Source organism: Prionailurus viverrinus, chromosome C1, assembly GCF_022837055.1.
Source record: "Prionailurus viverrinus isolate Anna chromosome C1, UM_Priviv_1.0, whole genome shotgun sequence".
NCBI classification, from domain to species: Eukaryota; Metazoa; Chordata; class Mammalia; order Carnivora; family Felidae; genus Prionailurus; species Prionailurus viverrinus.
In genome coordinates, this window is record NC_062568.1 from 84,675,985 (window position 1) to 84,698,098 (window position 22,114).

The following is a 22,114-nucleotide window of genomic DNA, read 5'->3' on the forward strand; positions in this document are numbered from 1 at the left end:
TGTTATTATTACAGTTATTTATTGTAATTATTTTCTCTCATGTCCTTTTCTGTTTTGACAAACTGAACTGCAAAAATCTGTCTATAATTCGGTAGTTCAGGATTTTAAATTTCAATAGTGATTGAATATGATTGTTTAATAGTTCACTGTCTTACACAGTGCACTTCACTACTCTAGGTAACTGACTCATTTTCTTTCTAAACACAGTTATAATAGAAAGCACTGCCTCACTTTCTAGCAGATGGAGAGCAATCTTGTTTTAATGCACATCATTTATAATAGATACAAGCTGTCAGATAACTTCTGGTAAACTAGGATGCTGAATCAGACATTTATTTTTAGTGGCAATTGTTGACACATAGACTAGCCCACCCAAATGAAAGTATGCCATATTACTTGGCTCTATAGATAAACTATGTTATAATATTCTTTGTCATGTTTCATTTTAGGTTTCTGCTTTAGACTTCCTACCATTCACCACCATTTCCATCACTTATCTTTAAACAGCTTGTTGTCCTAAAACCATTATACATTATTTTAGATAGTTATATTTTAGCTTTTATTTCTAAAATAAGAATCATCTAAAACCTGGTAGTTTTAAGTATTTACATCACAGTTAGAAAAATGTGCTCTGGAATCCAACAGACCTAGATTTTAATCCCAGCCTTGCTCCTTATTAACTGAATGGAAAATACGTTTTAGTCCCTGAAAACCTCCATTTTTAAAAAAAAATTATGATTTTTCTATCAAAGATTATTATATGAATCAAATAAGTTAATGTTTCTACAGTGGTAGTTATTTACCATATATATCATTAACTGTAGTTCACTAATATGAGGCATCAAATAAACAATGAAAGCCCCCAACAAAAACAGATTTTACAAAAAGTGAAGGAGCTGAATGAACACCTACATGACCATGTTGGTCATATATCAACTGTGTCTGTTCCACTTAGTTAATGTCTATCTTGTATTGTTTGGTAAGTATTTTAATACTGCTACTGGAAAAAAAAAAGAAATATTGACATTTATCATATGTACAATGCCTCTTTTGGTTAATTCATGTAGATGTGATATTTGGAAAATATAATGGTAGCTAGATTTAGGTAAAATTTCAAATGCTTAGTGTACATTTTAGCTGCACATATACTAAATATGGAACAATACCGAGATTACCCTGACTACTGCATAAGGATGACATTTGTGAAGCATTTCTTATTACATAATTTTAGAAAAAATATATTTTATATGTTGTTTGTATATTCAATGATAAAGCAAGTATGGTAAAATTATACTAAATGGGGATTCTGGGTAAAAGTTTATTGGAGTCCTTTGAACCATTTTTATGACTTTTCTACAAGTCTCAAATTATTTAAAAAATTAAAACAGGGGCGCCTGGGTGGCGCAGTCGGTTAAGCGTCCGACTTCAGCCAGGTCACGATCTCGCGGTCCCGGAGTTCGAGCCCCGCGTCAGGCTCTGGGCTGATGGCTCGGAGCCTGGAGCCTGTTTCCGATTCTGTGTCTCCCTCTCTCTCTGCCCCTCCCCTGTTCATGCTCTGTCTCTCTCTGTCCCAAAAATAAATAAGAACGTTAAAAAAAATAAAAATAAATTAAAGCAAATAATATCTTGGGAAATAAAAAAGTAAAAATAAAGTAGCAACCAGTCTTTTAAATTAGTATGTTTCCACTATATCTAGATGAAGCCATGCAGGATAAGTGCTTTTGAAGTATAAGAGGTTTTATGTATAATGTGTGTTACATTTTAATTTTTGGATTTGCTAGTGCTACTCTACACTAAAATAATGTATTTTTTTAATCAAGTTGTTAAAAAGCCATATGAGCTTAATTGATACATCATATAAAAACAAATTCTTGGGGCACCTGGGTGGCTCATTTGGTTGAGCATCGGACTTTGGCTCAGGTCATGAACTCACCGTCTGTAAGTTTGAGCCTGCATCGGGCTCTGTGCTGAAACCTCAGAGCCTAAAGCCTGCTTCATATTCTGTGTCTCCCTCTGTCTCTGCCCCTCCCCTGCTCATGCTCTGTCTCTCTCTCTGTCAAAAATAAACATTAAAAAAATTCTTAAGACTATTATTTATTTGTTTACTCCAGTGCAACAAATAAATGCTTTCATACATACATTCATAAATACAAATTATGGTAAGTTTTATGTGAGTATACTGTGTTATTTTCAAGAGTGACAGAGAAGACATTAGTTAGATTACTTGGTCAGTGAAAGTCTCACTGAGGAGATGACATTTAAAATGTTACTTAAAGGATAAGAGAAGAAAATTATGGAAAGAAAAGTGGGAATGTTGACAAGGAGCACAAGGAGTCTTTCAGAGAGAAACCAAGTCTAATGCCTTGAGAAAGAAGAGAATGGAGCATGTTTGAGAAGGTGGAAAAAAGATAGCATGGTTGGCGTACAATAACCAAGGAGAAAAGTGGCTCCAATTGAATGTGAAGAGAGAGGCTGGGGTACATCATCCAGAGAGGCTGGGGGTATATCATCCAGAACCTTGAAAGTCAAGTTGGAAAATTTAAAGTGTCACTAGGCCAGATTTATAATCTATGCAACTCTGTTACTGTGAAATATAGTGTGTATATTTTGTGTGTTTGTTCATAAGGGTCAAAATGGAAATGGAAGATTAGTGAAGAGCCAATTTCAATAGCTTAAGATGGGTAGTGGTTGCTTGGACTAGGGTATTACCTGCATAAAAGGAGGAAACATCATTTTGTGATATATTATGTGTATGTATTATGAATGTGTTATGTGTAGAAGACATTTAATTTATTACAAATAGCTATGCCTTAAGACTTCAAGTGAAAGCATGCTAATAATAATGGTACGCTTAACACTTAAGAAAATATTAGAAGCTTGTGAGCATTGTGTTAACTAAGACTTCTAACTAAAAATGATTATTTTTAAATAAGAATTTAATCATAATTATTCATATAATCACAAATTATATGAAACTTTTAATTTTTTATTTTCCTTTATATACTCATATTTAAATGGATATAACTTACTGAGAATGTACTATTGTTCCTATTTTCTTAACGGTTCAATTATACTTAAAATTATTAATGACACAATTTTGTATTATATTGGTAGAGGATAATGATGCACTTCTCAAATGAACAGAGTAATAATAAGTGAATAACAAATTTGTTAATCCTGGATATTGTGAGTTTGTAGGAGGTACATGTATATCTAATAGATGATTAAAAATTTTTAGCAGATATTATTTGAAATCATAATATCCCATGTGGATTAGTGAACTTGTCATAGTTATAATTATACAAACATTTAATCAATGCTATCAATATTTCACCATTGAAGAGTTAACAGAAAAAAAGACAACCAAAAAGTAAAGAAAGAAAAACGAGAGTTGGTGGTGTAGAAGGTATACATAGTATATTAGGAAGACTGCTGGCCTAAGTCAAAAGATTTGGCTTCCAGTTCTGGATTCAGGTAACCTTGGTTAATTCATAACTGATGATTTGTAAGGTTTCCTTTCAACTCCCAAATTCTTTGATTTTTTCTGAAATATACCAGGGATTGGAGCTCTCCAGCTCCTTGTATTTAAGTGTTTTTATTCATTTTGCCTTCTTTCAGCACAACTTGTTTAAAAAATCAGAACTTACAATCAGTGAAAATATTTCATTGTCTGTCACTGTTACTTGAGTTTGTTGAGACACTGGGTTGTTGGGAAAAATGGAAACATCAGATGAAGGGTGGTGTTTTATAGCAAGAATGAGATGATTAAAACACTGAGCCATTGAAATAGTGGGTCCAATAGAAAGAAGGAAATAATAGTAACCAGTTTTAGTGGTTGGGTAGGAAAACATTATAAAAGTAATCAGTAAAAGAATTCTGGACCAGCTGCTACTATATTTCCAATTGCATTATTCCTTCTTAGAGTGACTCTGTATCCTCCAAATTCCAAAGCTTATTTTCTCTCTAATGAGGCTATGGGGGATTTAAAGCTGCTTCTCCAAATCTGGGTTTCAGCAAAATCTGTTTGTTACTATCACAAAAAGAAATATGTCCCAAAGCAAGCATTATCATAAGGACTACAAAGAGAAAAAAGCCCACAATTTGGGTTAGACTACCTAGGGTAGAGTTCTAGTTTGGTATCCTACTAGTTGTTTTATGAAACTGTGAAAAAATCATCATCTGACATTCAAAAGCAGCATTTATAAAATGTGAACAATTTTGTCTGTTTCATTCATCCCTAGTAGGAAAATAAGTGTTGAATATGACAACTTAAAGTGCTTTGTTATCTGGAGACTGATATATGCTTGTGAGCTAATTTTTACTATTCATCAGTTTAGCCAGTCTAGTATGACCATTGATGGATATAGATGAAAATTGAGGAAAATTGGGGAATTGAGTTGTGTTCCCAAACCCGATGCTAATTAAGAAAAAAGCAAAAAATTCCACAAAACTCTTAGTTCCTCCAGCTTTGGAATAGATCATCATAGGAACATTAACTTCTCTGTCAGATGCTGTTCACTCTTCTAACTTCCTTCTCCACCTTCTGCTTCTTTGTAATCACTGATTCTCTCACTCACATTACGAGTTCTCTAAATGCCATCCAACTCATGATACAATTGGAACTGAATTCAATATCTAATGTATACAATGCAGATTAATGCTTTTCTTTGTCATTGTTTCTTATCAGGTCTAATGTTGATTTCCTACAAAAACATCAAGTAGCATCAATGTTTCAATGTTTTTTTAGAGTACCCCCAAATATTTAATATTATACAAGTCCAAGATGTAATGATCTTCTGCAGAGCATATTGATTTTTACTTAGTGCCAAACCAGGGGTTGTAATCCTAATTTTGTACAGACATCTTCCTAATGCCTCCCAATGTAAATTCAGAAATTGTCATATATCCAAATGGTCATCAGTCAGTAGATTCATCTTGCAGTGCAAAACATTATTATTACCAGGTTGAAGAGTTTTCATTCATTTTATAAAATTCATTTCAAACTATACCTTGTAATATAAACCTCTAATTTCATTTTATGGAAATAAGTGAATTTGCTTAAACAGAGAAGGAAAGTTTGTAAATATGCAGCCTAAACATATCTATTGTGAAATTGTGTGTAATTCCCAAAAGAAGAGCTTCAGACCACGTTTTTGTGTTTACTTAGGCTATTAAATGGTTATGTCAGGAAGCAAGAGTGTGGGGTGAGGACGAGTACAGAAAGGATATAAAGGAAATATGAAGCATGTTACTGTGGCAACTGTGGCCAACTGGGGCTTGATTCTCCTTAGAACTTTCTGAGAAGTGTATGGAGTGCTTGACAGAACTGTCTACCTGAAGGTAGATCATGACAAACTCCTTTCCTGTATTGGTTGAGTACCGCCCTTGGTGTGTTAATTTCCTAGGCTTATGCGTGCCTACTAAACAAGATTTACTTTGCTCAAGGTGAAATGTTGTCAATATTTTGAAAATCAAAGCTCAATTTTTACTGTCCACCATAGATTCCACAAGAATTAGAAGCCAAGAGGATGCATGGTGGGACATTAGACACATTATTATGAATGCATTTTGTGAACTTCAGTGATAAACCACCTATACAAACACTGTTTAAATCATGCAGAACCCAGTATTATTATTTTTATACCTACACTTCCAATTTATATTTTCAGATTTGGAAAACCAGAATACACATAAACTGGATCCTCTTTATTTATGTTTATGTCAAAACTGCAAATAATGTGAGATTTTATTCTATTTGCAAGCCAAGTTTGCCTGCAGAGCTTCCTAGATCTTGAGAAGACATGAGACTTTGGGTCATAGATAAACTACTTTATTACTCACAGGACCACAGGCAGCATGAGCTCCACACTCAAATTGGTTCCTCTCTTTTTCAAAAATCATTGAGAAGATAAAGAGCAGCACAAGGGTGTTTATATTCTGGAGAAATCCTCTAGGGGCAGTTCTGAAAGATCATTAATGTCCCTTCCTTCCTCATACCTCCCATAGTCTAAGGTTATTTCCTCCAAGTACAGGATTTTTGCTCTCCATCTAGCTCCATAAAGTCTGAAGTTGCTATAACTTCATCTTTTTTTCTTCCCGGTGGTCTCCTATTTCACCCAGAGATTTATCTAGAAGAGTCAAATGAAAGAGGCTCCAAAGTATATTTATAAACTGTAACTATAACTAAGTTTTAATGTCCTAATTCTCATCCTGAACAGGTTGCCATCCAGAGACTATAGACATTTAGATGGGTCTGGGATTGCCATTATAGGGTAAAGAAAGACACATTGTGCTGAGAAACTGTCAGGAAGAAATCCTGGAATTTCTAAAGTCTATATATAATGCCCTATAACCCTCAAACCCTTTCCCCTAAGACTGTGTCATAGTCACAGGCCAACAAGTTAAGTTGTTCTAGTTGTATAGTATTCTAGGTCACAAAGAAATTTATCATCACAGCATACGCTCCCCTAAGTTTCAAGTAAGCAATGTAAAGGTGGCCCCAGGTGGATGATATGCACATAGTAAGTCTGTATTATAGCTGAGCAACTCTGAGTTTAGGAAACCACAAATTTTATAAGGCCACAGGTAGCTACTGGCTCAACTTTTACCCTGGAGAGAGGGATTTTCTTTATTATTCTGATCAAGCAGGGACTCTGCCCCCTGCCCCAGAGGGAGACACTTATCTCTGTCTTCTCAGGCTGTTTGCTTTACAAACATCCTTGAAAGGTAGTACAAAATAAAGGTTGTCAATGCCTTTGCTTAAAACAAAGAGAAGAAATTTCAGAGATTAAAAAAAAAAAAAAAAGGTGAGAGTTCCAATAAAGAATTGTGTCCATATGTTGTTGATTTTGGTAGTGGCAAGCTAGTCCTTCCAACTAAAATGACTATCTGTCCTGTCAGCTATGTTTCAAAATAATACAGCCTGAGAAGAACTTGCAAATGAAATATTGAATTAGAAATAAAAGATGGCTATTTGACAAATTTACTTCTTTCATTATATTTTTATCTTATTTATCCCCAGTGTTATGTAAGAAGGAAAGTGGAACTCCATTTCATAATTTTTTATGAGCTACATGTACAAATAGTAACAGCTAAATTGGAAAATCAAAAGTAATAGAGAAAACCATTGAACTGTATACTAATTTGCCTCTGTTTTAGGCAAATAATTAAATTTAAAAGTATCTTTTATTGTATTGTATTTAATACTTTTATTTTGAAATACTTTGACTCTCTAAAAATTGGAAGATTAGTAGAAAGCTCCCATAAACCATTCATCCTACTTCTGCTAATGATAACATGTTACATAACCATAATAAATTATTAAAACCAGGAAATATATTTTGGTACGATATTATTAACTCAACTATGCACCTTATTCAGATCTCATATGCACACTTTTTTAGTGTATAGTTCTTTGAAATTCCGTATATGGGTATGGAATATAATACAACCATCACCAAAATCAGGATACAGAACACATCCATCACCACTTTATAACTCTCCTTTTCTTTTTTTCCCTTTAGAGTCATACCTTTCCCTGGCCCTAACCTCTGGCAACCACTGATCTGTTCTGATCACTATACTTTGTGACTTCAACAAATATTACTAAATGGGAGGTTATTTAGCTAAAAACTTTGAGATTTTTTTTGTTGTTTTTTTGTGGGTTTTTTTGTTTTTTTGTTTTTTTTCATTCAACACGAGTCTCTCAAGATCCATTCATGTTGTGCATATTGGTGGTACATTCTTTTCTATTGCTGAGTAGTATTCCATTGTAGATATATAACACATGTTATTTACCCAGTCACATGTAAAATAAACCTTTGGGTGGCTTTCAGTTTGAGGCTATTGCAAATAAAGCTACCATGAACATCCATGCACAGGCTTTCATATGAACATAACTTTTCATTTTTCTGGGATAGATACCCAGGAGTATGACTGCTGAGTAAATTGCATGGTAAATTCATGTTTAATTTTATCTAAAAACAAAAAACAAACAACAACAACAAGAAACCCTGCCAAACTGTTTTCCAGAGTCTGTACGATTTTCCTACTGTATGAGATCCAGTTGCTCAACATCCTTTTCAGCACTTGGTATTACCAATATTTTTTTAAATTTTATTTTAATAATTCTGGTAGGTATGGAGTGAGATCTTATAATAGCCTTAATTTACATTTCTCAAATGGCTAGTGATTTTAACATCTTTTATTTGCTGATATTCCTATATTTTTAAGTGTAATGCTATTTATTTTGTTATAACCAAAACTACATTGTGACTCTAAACAATAGGACTTCCTTTGCCCCACTGATTGATTGATTTCTTATCCTTTAAGAGGCTGTATTTAATTTTGTTCTTATTTGGGAAGTTTATACTTTTCAAGCAAAACATTGGACTAACACACAATTGCCTTTTGATTTCATTACTTTCACTTTTTTGTTACTCTATGGTCTCTTATATGTTCCTTTATTTTTTTTTTAATTTTTTTTTTCAACGTTTATTTATTTTTGGGACAGAGAGAGACAGAGCATGAACGGGGGAGGGGCAGAGAGAGAGGGAGACACAGAATTGGAAACAGGCTCCAGGCTCTGAGCCATCAGCCCAGAGCCTGACGCGGGGCTCGAACTCAGGGACCGTGAAATCGTGACCTGGCTGAAGTCGGACGCTTAACAGACTGCGCCACCCAGGCGCCCCTCTTATATGTTCCTTTAAATACTGCCCTGATTTAGATTGGGTTAGCATCAATTTATGATCATGTACTGCTTAAATTATTTTCCTTCTAATCCTCTTCTTATCTGTTCTAATAAACTATAATGTTACATTAGAGGTTTACAATAAGTGGAAATAAGGAGACTATTATTAGTTTACTAAAGTGAGACTATATAAAAATATGTGAAAAACATACTGTTTTAATGAAATAGGAGATTAGCCAGGGGTCAAGTAGGTAAGTACTTTCTGTAGAAAAGAGCTGACTTTATGCGTTCATTTCCTTCTTCATTCAATCATTCTGCAAATATTTACTAAGCACTGATTTTGTCACAACACGCTATGGAAAATACCAGTGTGTAGGACCTTTATATCCTTCAAGGACTTTACAAGGAATTTGGGGTGAAACTGGTTATAAGAAGTAATTAAAAAGTAACACCAGACACTCTGGACTATAGATAAAGACTCCAGGTTGACGTTACTAACGGCCTTACACTTTACCAATTTAGGCGTTATTGTGTGTTTTTTTAATGTTTTATTTATTTTTGAAGGAGAGACAGAGCATGAGCAGGGGAGGAGCAGAGAGAGAGGGTGACACAGAAAATGAAGCAGGCTCCAGGCTGTGAGCTGTCAGCACAGAGCCAGATGAGGGGTTCAAACTCACGAACTGTGAGATCACGATCTGAGCTCAAGTCAGATGCTTAACCCACTAAGCCACCCAGGCGCCCCCCCCCACTTTTTTTTAATCTGTAAACGAAGTACCTGGAATCAAAAATTTCAATATTCACTTCTAATATTCAGAAACTGGAAGTCAGAGAAAGTCGATAGTCAGGATTCTTATAGCTGACAGTTAGGATTCCCTACTGTGCAAAAAAGCATAAAAAGAATGTATGTTGTGGCTGCTTAGCACCACAGCTAAAAAAAGGAAAAGAGATGTGCGTTAAGCCATGACATTGGATTATCTTTGTACGTACTTAAAAGAAGCTCATAATAAGTGATAGGTTGCTCTCTCACGATGGACCACAGAAAGAACAAAATTGAAAGGCAAGTATCTTGCAGAAAGGTGAACATAGACTCAAGAAAGACCTGGGTGATGTCAGTAGTATTATTTCGGTCACAAGCTTTCTCTGTTTCACTAATTTGTCTATAAAGGAACAGAATTTATCTTTTCTATGTACTTAAAAAAGAAGACAACATGACATGATTTTAATTATGTTGAATACCTGCTAAGCAGTATAATTTATATATTTTGCATTCTATGTTGTGATTCGAATTCAGCTGACCCTTGCCATCATATTGCACAAAACTGCACTGATATTATAAAAATTATTTCAGAGAAAAAAATACCATTGTGTATTAGAAGCAGAAAAGCAAAAATATGTGGGATAAATATAGGTTTAATTTAACAGTTTAAAAAGAAAAACATGTATTGATATAATTCGTGTGAGTTTAGTCATTTAATGACTATATTCAAACATCAGTTCTTCTGTATTCAGTGAGAAAATGGGAATATCCTATCCTCTATTTCACACAGTTAACATAGCTAGTCATTAATAGAATATATTAAAACATGTTTAATAGCTAGACAAAGTGATTGGCTAGTTATGAGAGCTGGTGTATTTGCAAGTCTAAGTAAACAACATGCATGCACAATATGAAAACAATAGTTTTTTTTGTTTTTTTGTTTTTTGTTTTTTGTTTCCTGTGCAGACTTCAATAACTGTCATTTACCCCTGCCTAACATGAGTTACATCAATGGGAGTTTTAAAGATAAAATAACTTAATGATTTTTGTTAGCTGATTCCTATGTTCATAGAATAAGTTCTTACATAAGTTTTTGCCTGAGGTCACTCAGTAAGATTAAACAAATGATATCTAGGTTATTGATGAGGAAACTTTTTTCTAGCACACTATTTTTATGCTTAATTAATGAAAGGAATATGCCTAAGTGAGATTTGTTAGCTTTTTGTTGACAAAGATCTTGCTCATGATAGGTTTTTGTTGTATGTCTGAATGAATAAAAATGTCAAAAAAAGCTATGTCTACACACTTATATGTATCATTAAAATTTTTATATTATTCATAAACAGTAGGTGGTAAAAATGTTAAGTTTCTATTTCTGATTCTGTAGCAACTATCCATGTGACCTTGGTTCGTTAGTTCTTCTCTCTGACATCCCTTTTTCCTCATTCCACCAAAGGAGGCAAGACCATTCTCCAAAATGTCTTTTCAGTTTAAAGATTTTTTTCCTATAATTTGTAAATTTTATAGAAAATATGTAAAAGAAAAATATACATAAAAATTGATAATTAGACATTATTTATGTCCCAGAATAAATGTTAATATACTGTATTGCCATCACAATTTTTATATATAATTGAATAAACTTTCATATGCATGTTTTATAAATTTCAAAGCAAATTAAAATTGGTATGTTATATATACTGTATATATCCTTATAATTTTATAAATTTAAAAGCAAATCATAGGTGACAAAAAGCACCATTGTTATTAAATACTATACAATATAATGCTCTATACAGTGAAATGCAACAATATAATTATTATCCTATTTGTTAGACTCGTGTAGGGTGGATGAAGTTGGGACTGAGAACAAGATTTCATTGGGCAGGATTGTCAAGTATTCTGTACATTTTACCAGTCCAAAATGATAACTGATGTTGAGATTTTTCTAGCAGATATTTATTCACTGTGACTCTGCTTTAAAATTTGCATTTACTTCAACTACCTTGTTTGCAGACTTTGACTTTTAAACAGAAAAAAAGTATTATCAAAATTCCTAAATTGCGTATCTACCAGTGGGTTTCTTACACTAACTTTTGCTTTTACATTTATCTGTGAAAACTCTTCATTTCAGCATGCAGTGTGGTATTTTGGTGTTTGTTCTAATTCCTACTCAGAAGTATGGTTTGTGAATTGATTTGGGAGGGGATGGAGGGAAGGACCAGCACTCTGAGTCCTTCAAAGTCCAGCTCTCATCCCTAGAAGGGCCACCTGCTGGGTTTTCTTTTGACATGGACCTGGGGTTTCTGGTGAGGTGACAAATAGGTCAGGAGACACAAAACCTGCTTCCATTTTCTCTCTGGTTCCTGGTTTGTTTTCGTTTTGGTCAGAATATGTAGGTTGGTCATTTTGTTTCTCATTCCAGTTTTATCAGTCATATGGCAATTTTTTTAAGTTTATTTACTTATTTTGAGAGAGAGAGAAAGAGAGCACATGATTGGGGGGGGGAGAGAGAGAGAGAGAGACAGAGACAGAGACAGACAGACACACTCCCACGCAGGTTCTGCACTGTCAGTGCAGAGCCTCATGCGGGGCTCAAACTCACAAACCACAAATCATGACCCGAGGCGAAATCAAGTCAGACACTTAACTGACTGAGCCAACCAGGCATCCCAAGAAAAGTAGTATTTAAAAGTATGTTCCAGCATTTGGTCATAGTTAAGCATTTAAACAATTCGAAGAGATGATTTCTGGTTCCAAATGGTAGGATGTGGGATATTTGTTTCTGGTTGAGTTGCATGAGAAATTCTGTGGTGTGTCGGTAACAGGGTTGCAGACAATATACCCCTTTGTAGTAGTAGTAGTAGTAGTAGTAGTAGTAGTAGTAGTAGTAGTATTTCATATATATTTTTTTCAGTCCTACTAGCTTATAACCAATTGAGCTGAACAAGTGAACAAAAGAGAAAACAACACACCAAGAGTTTGTGTTCCCTGGGTATACCATGCAGCCTAATATGGAGGACCTGTCTCCTCATTTCCATTTCAGCCTGTTTCTGGACCATAACTGGATTTATTTCAACCTTTTCTGGGGTGTGTGTGTGTGTGTGTGTGTGTGTGTGTGTGTGTGTGTGTGTTTTGCCTCACAAAGACCAGGTAGCAAATAACAGCACTTAACCATTAAAATGGATGGCAGATATCTCCATTCCTTAACTCTATTCTTCTACTTGAAGAAGTTTCCAATTCATTTTGCTTCTTTGTTTGCTTGCCATTCTCCCTTCTCCTATATATATTACCAGAAATCCTCATTTCCTTATTCACAAATTCATCTTAAATCCTAGGACTAAGACTATACATATATGATTTTGCAGCTCTTTCCTGATTTTCCCATGTGCCCAAAATATGTCCAATTTTAATCATTTAACAAATTTAGAGTGACTCAGCTATATGAGGAATAGAAAGATGTAAAAAAAACTACATGTCTGCTTTCTAAAAAATTATATTCTTGTAGCAAGCATAAAATATGCAAAGAAATAACTGAAATGTTTGGTAATATAAGAAAGAATATAAGATATATAAGAAAAAATATTTAAAGATAGGTGAATTTTTGTTGCTACTACTTAAATCTTGATTTCATAATAGTCTTTAAGCTAATCCTTAAATAATGTCTAGGATTCAACCTTATCATCATCTCTTTTTGGGTTAAAAGTCTTTAAATATTTGAGTAAAAACTAGAAAAGTCTTATGTGAAAGTAGATACACTCTACCTAGATTCCTGAGGTTTAGATTCTAGAAAGAAAGTATTAAATTCTAATATGACAAGAACAATACTAAAATTATTAAGAAACCTTTGGAAATGGTGTATATGTGTCTGCTTGTGTGTGCTAGAATACAATAGGCACACACAAATGTGCTCTGTCCATACATAACACATAATTCCATCTGTTTATTTATTAAAGATGATATGTTAAGAGATTTGAGAATGAAACTGTTGGAATAGTTTTAGTTTAGGGCAAAATCTGACTGGAACAATGAGGCATAGAGTATTGCTCTGGGGTTGAAACTGACAAAACCTGAGCCTGGTTTATTTGCAAAGTCCCTGCTATTCCTCTCTAGCCCACGCATGCGCTCTCTCTCCATGTCTCTCTCTGTCTCTCTCTCAGCCAGTGATTATATTTGCATGGACATTCATTGTGAGTCTGGCAATTTGTCTTTCACTCTGTTTGTATTTACTATTTACTGGTGATGCTTACATTCCTCACTCAGAATATGTGTCCTTTGGGGGAAGAGAAATGGAGTGGTTTATTTAGAATAATTTATTCCTAAGTGATTTTTTCCCCAAAATATTGTTAGCCATTCTCAAAATTCCACAGCTACTTCAGTGTAGAGAATATAAAAGAAAAACTTTGAAAAGCTAGCCACTAAATGATAAATATTGTGCTAGATTTTCTATAGATATCCTTCTTACAATTCTGTGAGAGAGTTTTTATTATTTGTTTTATAAAATCAAAAGTTCAAAGAGTTTGCACAGGTTATAAGTGCTGCATATATCTAATTAAGTAACCCATGTTTCTCCTCTATAATGTTTCATAAAATAATGAGAAATGATTTGAAGAAGTTAGCAAAGCATATGTCATGAAGCAATTAGATCTCTTCTTTCTGTGTCACACATTTGGACGGACTAAATTTATTCTAATCTTTCAAAACAGATTTATACACTGAAAAAAAGCTTGACAATAACATAGTCTATTAAATTAGAATTTTGTTTCTATGTTTGTGCCAACATTAAAATGACATCTTGCCATAGGTCTAAGCTTCAATAAAATCAGTCAAAAACAGATTTTTTTTCTCCATATCTTGTTTCCTTTAATGCTTGTTTTCAGAAAGGGCACTAACTAGATTATGTTCTGATGACAGAAGTTAGAAATGAAAACAGTCTAGTTGTACACGATGTGCCGAGTCTAGATGTCAAGCAAGGATGGATGTATAACCAAAAAGGGGATATTAAAAGACATTGAGCTGATACTAACTAGTGAAGACCCAGCATATATGGCAGCAGTATAATTTATTGTTTTTTGAGGGATTGAATCATAGGACTAAAAATGAGGCAATGAAGTGTGATTTAGGTGATACGTAGTGCTAAAAAAAGTAATGAAAAATAGGAAGCTGTTGTTTCCTAGGAATACCCATTAGGTAGGTTATAAGACATTTGGGTAGAATAATATACTTGACTATAGATATAGGACCAGCTGACAATTTCATAGCGTGATGTATGTGGTGAAAATAGAATAACATTGACAAATATGCTTATTAGTAAGTCCTGCCTCCTCAGAGTGTTATGTATACATGTATGACTTGTTCTGGCCAATGAATTGTGAGAATTATATCAATTATAATTTTTAGAACTAGTGTGTGATTTACCGCATTCCCTTTTTCTGTCTTAGCAATTATGGAAGCATGAATTTAAATGGAACACCCATCTCTCTAAGAATCTAAATGACTACAATGTATAGATCCTCAAGAGCCTTCATGTAGCCTCAGCTAGAAACAAAGTTTTGTTTTAAGGCATTGATAATATGAAGTTATTTGTTACTGCAGCATAACTGTGCCTGTTCTGTCTAATATACATGTTGTGAATTCCTTCCTTACCTCTGTATCTCTACTATCTAAAATAGTATCCAATATAAATATTTATGGAATTAGTGACCGACTTAATAAATGATAACATATAAATATTTGTTGCCTTCTTTGTGTGTGCAAGCTAAGGATAGCCTAGCAAAAACAAAAAACATATAAAAGCCATCTGGAAATAAGGAAAAAATTATTTACATAATTTATGGGCTAAAAGTAAGTGCATTTTACTGGTAGAAGGCAAAGGTTAACACTAATTGAGCTAAGGAGCAGGAATAAGAATCTTGGGACCTCCATTAGTGAAGTAACTTGAGGCTCTTGCCAATCACAGGGCTAGCACTAGGGATTTGTGAGGTGAAAAGATTCATTTTTTTTTCTTTTACATAGAAAATGCTGCATTAGGAATTTAGTTGTACTTTGTGTGATTCTAGGTGTGAAACTTTTACATAGCAAGGAAACATGAAATGGAATTGTAAATGCTGAGTAGTCTTTCTTATTCAGACAGATTTTTTTGTCTTTGTGTTAGAAAAAAAGAAGATTTGGCAGCCAGCCATATAATTAGAATTAACCTTGGCTGTGAAAGCATGACAGATGAACTAGCCTGGTCACTCTAATATTTGCCTTTCTGCATGTGGAATTCCTTTCTTAGACCATGGCATAGAAGGAAATGTTCCTCTTTTGAAATTTTTCTCTGTATACCAGTCATGTTGTTTCCTCGGGACACATCATAAAGATATGCCACTGAATACTCTAATTGTGGCCTTCACCAGAGCTATGAACCCCCCCCCCAAAAAAAAAAAAAACTAATCTATACCTCTTTGGTCAGAATCTCAGATTTTAATAAAAAACAGAATTCTAGTCAGTTGAGTGATTTTTCCAGTATTTTTCAGCTTACTTTTCTTTGACAGTCATGGGCCCTGTAAATTGAAAATATATTCAAAATATTTGAGCTAAATTAGTTTAGCATTTTACAGTTAAAATAAAAAACTGCTGTTTTCTCAGAGGACCACATACCACCACTGACAACACTCCCCCTCCCCATACACCAACATCACCTCACCAAAATACTTTTTTTCCCCTCTCTCTACTCAGTATTACTCCAAATTATCTGAAAGTTTAAATTTTTTTTTCAACGTTTTTTTTATTTATTTTTGGGACAGAGAGAGACAGAGCATGAACGGGGGAGGGGCAGAGAGAGAGGGAGACACAGAATCGGAAACAGGCTCCAGGCTCTGAGCCATCAGCCCAGAGCCCGACCCGGGGCTCGAACTCCGGGACCGTGAGATCATGACCTGGCTGAAGTCGGACGCCTAACCGACTGTGCCACCCAGGCGCCCAGAAAGTTTAAAATTCAAACTCAGCAGGTGTCTAATCCTCCCAGGAGAGGAAATTATGCAGAATTTAAAGAAAGTCATTTATGGGGTGCCTTGGTGGCTCAGTCCGTTAAGCATCTGACTCTTGGTTTCAGCTCAGATCATGATCTCATGGTTTGTGTGATTGAGCCCTGCATCAGGCTCTGTGCTGCTCGAGTAGAGCTTGCTTGGGATTCTCTCTCTCCCTCCTATTCTTTCTCTCTTTCTCTCTCTCTCTCTCTCTCTCACACACACACACACACACACACACACACACACACACACACACACTAAATAAACTTAAAAAATAAAAAGAAAGGAAATTAGCCTGGCAATTGTTTTGACTATAGGTAACAGAGCATTTTCTGTTTCGGTCCAACTCCGTCAATGAAACTTGAGTCGGTGGAAGTCATGTCCAATGACATTGAGAAGGCTCTCAGATTTAAGGAAGGGGTTTGAATACTAGTTAGAACTGAAAACTGCCTTTAGGATAGGTTCTGTTTCCTTTCATTTCCTGCTGTAGATAAATGAGGACCAAATATAGGAAACTATGAGGTCATTTCAGCAAATAAAAACTAACCCTCTCCTCTGAGTTTCAGATACTGTGGTTATTGGTGCTAGAAATTTGCTCACTGTAATGGCTTTAAAGCATGGCTACAAATTCTTTGACACTTTGATACTCCTCTCTCATTCTTCAGAGTGGGCTTGTCACTGCTTCAACCAAGATATTAGGAACAGAATTATACTAGGTGACTTCCGAGGCCAAATTCTAAGAGGTCAGGAAGCTTCCACCTTGTTCACTGTAACACTCAGTCCTGGGGCCCTGAGAGCCAGGCAGTAACTCTGAGTACCCTGAGGACGCCACACTGGAGAGGATGTCATAATGTACTGGTTAAGAACAAATGCTAGAGTCAGACTGTGTGGGTTTAAATCCTACTCTCCCAACAATCAGATATATAATCTTGGGGCAGTTAATTTCTATGTGTCTCGGTTTCTTCATTTATAAAATACGGAGTAACAGTAGTCTGGAATCTGTTGCTTTACTAGTAGTTTATACAGTTGTGTAAAGGGCCACATGTGTGGGATTTTTAAAACTTTTTATTCAATTTATTTAAACTAAAGATACAATCTTCCCATTCCTCCCACCACCCCACCCCTTGCAACCATTAATCTATCTCTGTATCTATTAGCTTGTGTTTTTGTTTGTTTGTTTTTTAGATTCCACATGTAAGGGAGATGGGAGATCATATGGTGTTTGTCTTTTTCTATCTGACTTATTTTTACATAGCATAATACCGTAAAGGCCCATCCATGTCACTGCAAATGGCAAGATTTTGTTCTTTTTTATGGCTGAATAATATTCTAATGCTTATTTATTTTTGACAGAGTGGGGGGAGGGGCAAGAGAGGGAGACACAGAATCTTCAGCAGGTTCCAGGCTCCGAGCTTTCAGCACAGAGCCCAATGTGGGGGCTTGAACTCACACACCGTGAGATCATGGCCTGAGCTTAAGTCAGATGCTCAGCTGAGCCATCCAGGCGCCCCAGGGGATTTTTTTTATTTCTAAAAAACACATGTCATCTGTTCACTAGAACATACTTACTTTTGAACAATTTTTAACATGTGAAACTGTGAACTTGAATATAAACAAAATCTTTAAAATAAGTGTTCCTATTGCTTCTACTATCTAGCTAAAACAACAGGAAAACAACTATTTTTACCCTTTTAGAATGGGATCTTGTATCAGTCAGGGTCCTGACAGGAACCTTACATGGTTTAAGAATTTAATAAAGCAACTGCTTGCAAAACAGAACATTTTAAAGGAGGCAACAAACGATGTTGACCTACTTAAGACGCAAGAAACAACAGGATGCTAGTACCACCCCTAAGCCTGAATGGCAAGAGGAGGAAGTAGGACCTTCAGAGCCCAGCAAAACAAGAAACCATGTGGACAGAGCTGCCTGAGACTGAGCTATAAACCTGGGGGGAGGTAGTCTCTACTGGAAAATGTGTCCCAGAGCAGAAAAGGAGAGTGGAAGAGAAAGTTCAAATCTCTATTTCTGTCTTCAAATCTCTCACTGGTGATCCTGATTGGTTGAACTCAAACAGAGGCTAGCTAGGGGAGGTTGGGGGTAGGGGTGCGATAGTATTTTGGTTCACTGGATTTAGCATCATGGGGCAAAGAGCAGAGCAGGAAAAAAGTGGTGGGAATTGAGGCCCAAAAAGGGTTAAAAAAAAGTTAGCACAGCTCTTACTTTTGTTTTTGTTTTCATATTTCAAACAAACAGTAGTAATTTCAGGCCCTTTCGAAAAGTAAAGTATAGCTGTAATTCTGTTGATGAAAAAGTATCGTCTGTGCTATCGATGTCATATTGCTGCCAAGGGAATGGAGGACAAAATATGTATTCACAAATATACATACACATGTGTTGTATCTACACACAGCCATATGTATTGTATCTTCTTGTTATCTCTACTTATCACATGGCCTTCAACAAGACACGAATATTCCCCATGTGCTTAATCACTTTCTTTATATTTGTGAAATAAGAAATAGCTTTTTCTACAATATTCTCTGCAGTATGTTTTAATTTCATTTATTGCTCTCTGACTTCTAACCTTTTTTAGGGAAACTAAAAAATTGTTACTTGACTTTTATAAATAGAACCAGTAACGTGGTAATATTGGTTTGCACGAAAAAACTGCTTATGCAATTATTCCAATTTAATGTGCTTTCATTGTATTTAAGAAAAATAGATATTCCCCCAAGCTTAGTGAGTATAAAAAAAGAAATGTAAAAAAATTTGAAGCCCATGAAGGCCACTGAGGAAGGAGAATGAGCCAGGCATTAGAGAAAACAAAGAAAACAGAAAGAGTAATAGGTTGCTAGTGGGATGAAATAATGGTGAAACCTCGTAGAGGACATATTTTGTGCATCCTGTAATCCAAATGCCAATGTGACAAAAATTTAAAAAGAAAAAAAAGTAAAAAAAAATCAATACTTTATGATTGGTATCTTAGCAAACCAGCACGTTATATTTACTATATAGAGCTTTACACATCTTAAAAAATAGTTTATTACAACAATAATTGTGTATGTAGTATAGTCTAAATATCTGAGGAAAGTAGAGGTATATTATTTCTGTGATGAGAAACTTTTTGGTAATAAGTACCTTTTACACAGTATAGTTCAACTTCTCAGCACAAACTGGAGGACTGTTAAATAAAAGAAGGATATATTCTCAAAATGTTATTCATTTATATTATTAATTTATAATATTTTAATTGTTTATAATTTTGTTTTTATTGAGGTATCATTAGCATATAATAATAGTTTCAAGTGTACTGCTTATAATTTTCATAGCAAAAACTTGTTAGAATGAACTAATAGAGGTTGAAGGACATTATTAACATATCATTAGTTTATGTAAATCTAATACTGTCTGCATTAAAATAATAGCCATAGTGAGACTCTGAAAGCAAAAGGGAAAGTTATTTTCTTAACTTTTTTTAACAGTTAAATGAAGAAATCACTTGTGTAATATAAGTTAGAAAAGAGCTCAGGTTCTCTTTGGAGGCACAGTTAATTTGTCTGTTTGCTCAGCACTCAATGATTTTGTAGATATTAGTCAACAAAAAAAGTACTAATAGCTTTTACAAACATTAGGCTGAGAACCATTTTCCATTTAGTCTGTAGTTAGTTAATCGAGTGTATGTTCATTTGTCCATATAAGCTATAAAATCCTACAATGGAGATGTAATTATAATTAACATTGCTGACCAGTTAAAAGGCATAAACAGTAGTATGCCCATCAACATGCACTCTCTATTTGCTGACATTTCCAGTTATGCCAGATGGTGAATTTAATGATGGTGCCTTGTGGTGCTTCTAATGATTTTTGTGCCTGATGGTACTTTTATAGGGCCCCGTCACATCATAGAAGGCTGAAGGGTGACTTAATAATGATCCTCAAGCATATGAAGGGTCATGAAGTATATAGTTATGAAGTGACCAGCTGTTATTCATTCAAACGAGAAGGAGTAGATTTTTGCTGTAACAAGAGCAATTGAACTTAGATGTTAAGTAGAACTTCCCAATAATAAAAGATATTTAATGAGAGGGGTGATGAAAGATGCTAGAGAATATTTTCTTTTTTTCTTGAGAAAAAATGTGCTCACTTGTATTAAAGCCAAGTTTGCTCTTATTTTGTAGATAATATTTCAGCTTCCTTTCACATCTATGACTATATTTTTCATACTCCAATACAAAATGTATTCAAATACTGACTCTAACTTATTACTTGATGTCTAGTATATTAGTTGCTTAAATATTTTAGATCTTGATTTACTAATCTGCAAAATGGAAATTAAATATTTTATACAGACATTTGGGGACAAGTGTAAAATGATGTTAGCTATAAGGCAGGGTTGAATTTGTTTCTTTCATTTCTCCTCCATGAAAATGAGGCCAGATAGGTCAAAGATGTCCTTTTAGTCAGATTTTTTTTTTTTAACTTTAGAGGACCAGAATAGTGGAGACCTGTGTAATGGTAGGGAGTATTATAAAACCCAACATCTTTCCTATACAGATACTTATTAGGGATAGTTATCCTTCATAACATTAAATGTACCGTGTTCGAAAAGGTAGAGGACCTTTTTCTAGTTTAAGCTCCTGTAATTACTAATAATATAACCCCCAAATAACTCATTTAAAGCCTCTGATTTTTATATTGCTCCCTTTGTAAAATATGTTAGGGAACCTGGCATTGCAGATAAATTTTGATACCACCCTTGTCATGGGGAAACAAAAGACAGTGTTAGAAGGTTGGAAGAGATATAGCTCAAAAGGTCTAGAGTAGAATTTTCTGCTTCAGTGGTTTATTTGACCTTGTGTATCAAAAGAATAAAGACAGTTGTAACCAATGTGAAGAGAAGGAAATGACACCAAACCTCAGTGTACTCACTTAGAAACTGTTTGACAAATAATATGTTCCAGGCACTGTTCAAGATACTAAGAATTTGTCACTAAAGTCAAAAAAATTCTGTCTTCATGGGGTATTGAGGGAAAAAAATCAACAAATAATCACAAAATAAATAAGAGAATTTCAAGGGATGATGTACTGGGGGAACAAAAAATCAGACAGTTGAGGAGATGATAAGATAATGAGTACAGGGAAGGAGGAAGTGAGTCTATGGTCCATGAAGGCTTCTAGGCTCACATATGATACTTGTTATTTGTATATAGCAGGAAGAATTCAACTATGCAAAGTTAGATAATGGGCCAAGTTAAAGGCTAGAAGTAAGGATTCAGTCTATTGCCACACTTCTCAATCAAATTTGTGGAGCTTTAAGGTATAACATTGACGTTTGGTTATATTCTGTTCCTGGCTTTATTAGTCACTAATTGGTCCCTGCTTATCAATTCCGTATTAGGTAAAATGTAGGAGAGGGAGCAGAAATGTTATAAAAAATTTATTTTTTTTCACTTTTCTCCTCTCAAACACTATGATTCATTCCTATCTTGTCTATTTCTTGTTCTTATAGATTTAAAGATGAAATGAGATAATGGATAGGTAACCAGTTCACTTAGGATTACTCAGTGGGATATTAATATGAAACAATTTTATTTTTTTCTAATGCTTTCAATCATGCTCTGTTTTGATGTCTACTTTCCTTGTCTCGTAATGAT

The 22,114-nt window shown here is 34.6% G+C and overlaps 1 protein-coding gene and 1 non-coding gene across 2 annotated transcripts in view; both read left to right on the forward strand.

Annotated features, from left to right (window-relative positions):
- Positions 1 to 22,114, forward strand: part of LRP1B (LDL receptor related protein 1B) — a 1,903,200-nt gene that overhangs the window by 956,261 nt on the left and 924,825 nt on the right. The gene's annotated exons all lie outside the window — the stretch shown is intronic.
- Positions 1,125 to 1,229, forward strand: LOC125174238 (U6 spliceosomal RNA). Its single transcript, XR_007155354.1, has one exon. It is a non-coding gene; the product is annotated as a U6 spliceosomal RNA (small nuclear RNA).